The following is a 6,188-nucleotide window of genomic DNA, read 5'->3' on the forward strand; positions in this document are numbered from 1 at the left end:
TCTCACCTTTATCCAAAGGTACAGCCGAAGAGACGATAAAGCAACCGAGCCTCTGGTTATCTTCTTCCCGAAAACTAAACCACCGCTGCTCCTTTTGTTAATCTGATTTAACTTCTGAGAGGGAGAGAAAGAGTGAGGTTGGTTCCTCTTCTCTCTTGGCGAAAACTGATTAGCAGGACGTGGTTAATGGGTTTTCATGGTTCATTAGTAGCATTCATAACCGGGCCCCTGGTGAAATCGGAACGGGCTGGCTGGCCTGCGTGCCAGAGGCTCTTTCTCCAATGGCGGGCAGGGGAGGGGGAGATTTCACAGTGGATAACTTCAGTGGGCCCCTGAGGTCTTGGCCGGCAATTGTATAATCGGACTGTGTGCTAGGCAGTGCAGAACTCCGTACTCAGACCTCCCTGAGTATTGTGGGCTCAGCATCTGCAGCGCACCACTCAGCACCCTGTAGATTTCTGCTTTTTGATGTCATTTATTTGGGGCAGTTGTGTACTATTCCCCCCCGGGGGGGGGAACCTGCTCCTTTAAAAGGAGAATGTGTCCCAGCTTAGACACACGTGGGCAGAGTGCCAGATGTGGTCTCTGAAAGCAGAGTGGGGCTAAACAGGATTTAAAAGGGGCAGCAATGAGGGGCAGCCAGGTCCCCCTTGGCCTCTGGTGGGGGGTAGGGGATAGGGTTGCCAGTTTCAGGTTGGGAAACTCCTGGAGATTTGGGGGTGGAGCCTGGGAAGGCCAGGGACCCCTGTGGGGTACAGTGCCACAGAGTCCACCCTCCAAAGCAGCCATTTTCTCCAGGGGGACTGATTTGTGTTGTATGGAGATGAGCTGTCATTCCAGGGGATCCCCAGGTCCCACCTGGAGGCTGGCATCCCTAGCATCCATACCTGTCCGTATTTGTCCAAAGAAGTGTGCTTTGGACATGAGAGCTTACACTTTGAATAAAACTTTGTTGGTCTTAAAGGTGCCACTGGTCTCAAACTTTGTTCTACGCAACTCTTAGTTCTTCATCTCCTGCAGCACTCCAACCAGGCGTCATTTCGTAGAAAAAGAGCTAGGGGAACTCATTAGGATAACTCATTAGCATATGCCACACCCCCTGACATCACCGGAAGTGTGTCATAAGGCCACACCCTCTGACATCAGCGGAGATGTGTCATAAGGCCACACACCCCGCCCCCAACGGTCCTGGCCGCCACCGCCAGCCTTGCAGCTCCACTGCCGAGCCCCATGAGGGGCCCGGCGGTGACCTGCAAGGCCGGCGGGAGTGCAAGAAAGCCCCGCGAAGGCCCTCCCTGGCCCCAGGCAGGCAGGGGTGGGGAGAGACAGGGAGGAAGCAACTTAACCTCCCTCTTCTCCTGCCTCCTCCTGGCTGAATGAGGGCCGGAAGCGGGGCGGCCGGAAGCAGGGGGCAGGGCTTCGTCATGTGCCCCCCCCCCGTACCTCACCCGGGGGAACTGTGTTCCCCTGTGTTCCCCCCCGAAATGACCTCTGGCTCCAACAACTAGACCAAACTGCTCTTCTGGGGGAAAAATTACTTCCTTTTCTTTCTTTCTTTCTTTCTTTCTTTCTTTCTTTCTTTCTTTCTTTCTTTCTTTCTTTCTTTCTTTCTTTCTTTCTTTCTTTCTTTCTTTCTCTCTCTCTCTCTTTCTTTCTCTCTTTCTCTCTTTCTCTCTTTCTTTCTCTCTCTCTCTCTCTTTCTCTCTCTCTCTTTTTTGCTTGCTTTCTCTCTTGCTTCCTGCCTTTTAGCCAACAGCTCCTGTTCAGACAACAGCCAGGCGTTTTGTTCTGGGTGCGGTCACTTGATTGCTGCCGGTTAGCAACGGAGATCTGGTTTGGAGGGAAAAAGTGCAGCGCCGGCTAAGTCATCATATAGCTGTTGTTGCCATGGTGTCGCCCCATCTCAGCATTAAGAAAACAAAATAGGCATCTTCTGTCGACCAGCTGTTGCTGGTGAAGGGATAGGCAGCTTCAGAGTTACACAACACTCTTCAGTCAGCCAGAACAGAAAGGCCGCTCACTCTTGGCTACTGGGATAACAGAATTGGCCGCAAGAGTAGATATTTCAGTTGTTTCAGTTATGCAATTGTCTAAGAAAAAAAACCTGAAGACACACAAAATCCCAGAAGGTTTCAGTGGATGCAAGTCGCTTCTTCTCAGTTGTGAGATTAAAACACAGCAGCAGAATCCACTTGCCTCTCGGCCCTGGTAATCCAGCCTGATCAGTAATCTGTCACAGAGAGGGTTGGCAGGTTTGGAGAGGGGAGGGACTTCATCAGGGTACAGTGCCGTCGAGTCTACCTGGCCATTTTCTCCACCAAATTTCTAAGGATGAATACATGCCAAGAGATACATTAATTTAAGCGGTCCTATTTTGTGATCCGTTTTTCTTTTTCTCTTCTGTGTTGTAGTTTTACACAGTACCTCTTGCGGTTTCCACAATGGGATGGCTTGGACCCCGTTTCATTGCTTCATCAAGGCAGATCCCACGTAGAATTATTTCTCCAAGTTTTAATGTTCCATTGTTATTCATGATATAGACTCCCAGCTTGCTGCTGAATTCTGTCTTGTTTATTCCACCATCAAGTAATATCCGGTTTGTTAGACCATCAGTGGTATCTAACGAACCAGTTATTACTTGATGGCTTAATCAACATGACAGAATTCAGCTGCAAGCTGGGAGTCTATATCATAACTAACAATGGAATAACCATGAAACGGGGTCCGTTGTGGAAACTGCAGGAGGTGCTGTGTGAAACTACAACACGGAAGAGGAAAAGAAAAGAAAAACAGAACACAAGATTTACATTCATGTATCTGTTGAGCTCCCATCTCTAGTTCCAGCTCCTGCCAACCTAGCAGTTCGGAAGCAAGAAATTGCAAGTAGATAAATAGGTACCACTTCGGTGGGAAGGTAACAGCGTTCCGTGCGCCTTAGTGTTTAGTCATGCCAGCCACATGACCACGGAAACGTCTTCGGACAGCGCTGGCTCTTCGGCTTTGAAACGGAGATGAGCACCGCAACCCTAGAGTCGGATTCAATTGGCTTTCGAGCAAGGGAACCATTACCATCTGTTGGCATGTGTTCATTCTTAGAGGTTTGGTGGAGTGTTTATAAACAGAAACTTTTGTTGGTTGTGCAGAGGTGAAGGAGTTGCACTAAGCTTTGATAATTTAAAAAATATATCGTTATTATATCACAGTTGTATTTTGCCGTTTACAGTATTAGTCACAGACCTCAGGCAAAACCACCAGCTCTCACTTACTGGAGTTCAAGTGCTTCCTTATTGGTTTGGCTGGGCCTCCATTCCTATGACCAGACCTAAGTGGTGGTGCACAAACTAAATTGGCTGCTGACATGCTTGAGACACCAGCTTCAGGACTCCCTGTGACCTTGACACCTGAGGCAAGCCTGGGTTGCTAAAAACCAGAAAGAACTGAAGCATAGCATAAATATTCAGATGACACATGAAGTGGTACAGAAATGACATAAACAGGATCCTACACACAGTAAGCTATACACAGCAGTATAGACCACAGTCCCTAAATCCAAGCAAGTTTGTAAAACCATTTTCTGCACTGCAGCCCTGTTGTGCAAAAAAGCCCTCTTGAATAGAATAATATTGGAAGTTACCTCCAGGGTCATCTAGTCCAACCCCCTGTGCAATACAGGAACTTCACAAATATCCCCCACACACACCACCAGTGACCCCTGTTCCATGCCCAGAAGATGACAAAAAACCCTCCAGGATCCCCGGCTAAACCGGCCTGGAGAAAAATTGCTTCCTAACCCCAAAGTGGCGATGAGCATTTTCCTGGGCATGTAAGAAAGGGCCATGAGAACTAAGCACTAGCTCATCCCCTCCTGCCCTCCCTCTCATGATCTGTCTAAGGTTGCAGGATCAGGATTGCTGTCAGATGGCCATCTATACTCTGCTTGGAAACCTCTAAAGAAGGAGAGCCCACCACCTCCCAAGGAAGCCTGTTCCACTGAGGAACCGCTCTAACGGTCAGGAAGTTCTTCCTAATGTTTAGCCAAAAACTCTTCTGATTTAGTTTCAACCTGTTGGTTCTGGTCTGACCTTCTGGGGCGGCAGAAAACAACTCTGCACCATCCTCTAGATGACAGCCCTTCAGGTACTTGAATAGTTCAGCTTTGCACAGTTTGTGGAAGGCCAGGAGGGTGGGCGGTGGGGGGGGGGGCGCTTTCCTGACCTCCTCGGGCAAACCGTTCCACAAGGCGGGAGCCCCACAGAGAAAGGATTTGCTCAGGCAGTTGTTGATTTTGTCCATTTGCGGGGTGGCCCCTGCAAAAGCCCCTGCTGACCTGAGCGCAGTTGTCATGGCGGAGCGTACGGAGAGAGGCGGTCTCACAAATAAGAGGGCCCAAGGCCATGAAATACTTCATATGCGATAGCCAGTATGTTAGACTGAGCCCAGTAACAGATGAGCAGCCGATGGAGCATCTGCAGAATGGGAATAATATGCATGCTCCGTCTAGCTCCCATTGAAAGCTGAGCTGCAGTATTCTGGATCAACTGGAGTTTCCAGGTTTTCCATCTTGCCTCAGAATCTTCTTTCCGAGTGAGGCAGACCCAAATAATTTTGACTGCAGAGGCAGAAAGCCTAAAGAAGAAGAAGAGACGTGATTGGATTTATACCCCGCCCTTCACTCGGAGTCTCAGGGCGGCTTACAATCTCCTTTCCCTCCCCCTCCCCACAACAGACAACCTGTGAGGTAGGTGGGGCTGAGAGACCTCCGACACAAACTGCTCTTTCAAGGACAGCTCTGAGAGAACTTGTGGCTGACCCAAGGTCACACCAGCAGCTGCATGTGGAGGAGTGGGGAATCAAGCCCAGTCCTCCCTGATTAAAGTCCGTGCACTTAACCACTACACCAAACAGGCATGCCTCTCTCTCTAATCAACACGGGACAACATCCATCCCAAAATTATCCGGCACAAACTTCGTGAAAATGAGCAGCTCCTGCACAGGAGATCCTCTGCATTTCCGTGAGGCTTGTACAGGAGAACTTCCCTGGTGGACCGTCTCCTGCTGCCTATAATGCCCCCACCTTGACCTGGATAGCCCAGGCTAGCCTGATCGCTTCAGATCTTGGAAGTTAAGCAGGGTTGGCCCTGCCCTGGTCAGTCTGTGGATGGGAGACCTCCAAGGAATACTCTGGAGAGGCAGGCAATGGCAAACCACCTCTGAGCGTCTCTTGCTTTGAAAACCCCAAGAGGGGTGGCCGTGATCCAGCCGTGGCTTGACGGCAGCCATCGTCTGCTTCCTGACCTGACTTCATGCTAAGGCCAGCTCTGTTTCCAGAGAAAGTTAATATTCATATTTATTGGCATAAAAGAAAAAAGAAAAACCCTCAAGTAATTCCATACAGTTATCAATGCATATGTATTATAAGTCAGCGCATAAAACAGAGAGTTCTAAAATCATAGTCAATAACAGTATATCAGATATAAAATATAAAAGGGAACAGGTGTGTTTCAATTTGATTTTCTGAGTTTCTGCTGAAAACTTTGCAACACACATGGTGGTTTTGGGATTTGCATCTTTTAAAAGCTGGCTTAGCATTTTCTCATCAGTAAGATTGTTATTTGGAAAACAGTTGGATAGAAACAGGCTGCGCAGGGAAACAAGTAGTGGGCACTTCAAAATAATATGGGATAAGAAGTCGAGAGTTCCCAATTCACATGGGCACAACCTTTTTTGAAAGTGTATTTGCCTAAATCTGCCATACAGAACATTCGATGGAAAGGCATTCAAGAGGGTCAGAGTAAAGGCACAATGTTGGAATGGAGAATCTAAGATGGTAAGGTAGTGAGGCATCACCCCATGTTTTTGGGAAATACTTAGACTGGCTGCTGAACAAGTGGGAGGATGCGGGGGGAACATTTTTTAGAGGTCTAATATGCCAACGAGAGCCGGGCCAACAGAAGCTGCAGAGCGGCATGACACCAGAAGCCAAAAGAACCCGACAGCTGACTCACTGAGATGCGGCTGCATTCCCTGGGTAGGAAGCCAGAAGGACCTTGGGGAAGCGGCGAGAGGAACACGGTCTGTGTCCTTCTTTCTTGAACGATGGAGATGGGGGAAACGGAGAAAGCGGGGAGGACGGGTGGAGGAGTGGGAACGAAGGGGCGGGAGGAAGCCAAGATGGGGGGGGGGGGAGA

The 6,188-nt window shown here is 49.0% G+C and overlaps 1 protein-coding gene across 1 annotated transcript in view; it reads left to right on the forward strand.

Annotated features, from left to right (window-relative positions):
* The window catches only part of HAP1 (huntingtin-associated protein 1), a 118,769-nt gene that overhangs the window by 9,466 nt on the left and 103,115 nt on the right, over positions 1 to 6,188 (forward strand). The window lies entirely within an intron of this gene.

This window comes from Gekko japonicus, unplaced genomic scaffold (assembly GCF_001447785.1).
Source record: "Gekko japonicus isolate JY-2015 unplaced genomic scaffold, Gekko_japonicus_V1.1 scaffold921, whole genome shotgun sequence".
Taxonomy (NCBI): Eukaryota; Metazoa; Chordata; class Lepidosauria; order Squamata; family Gekkonidae; genus Gekko; species Gekko japonicus.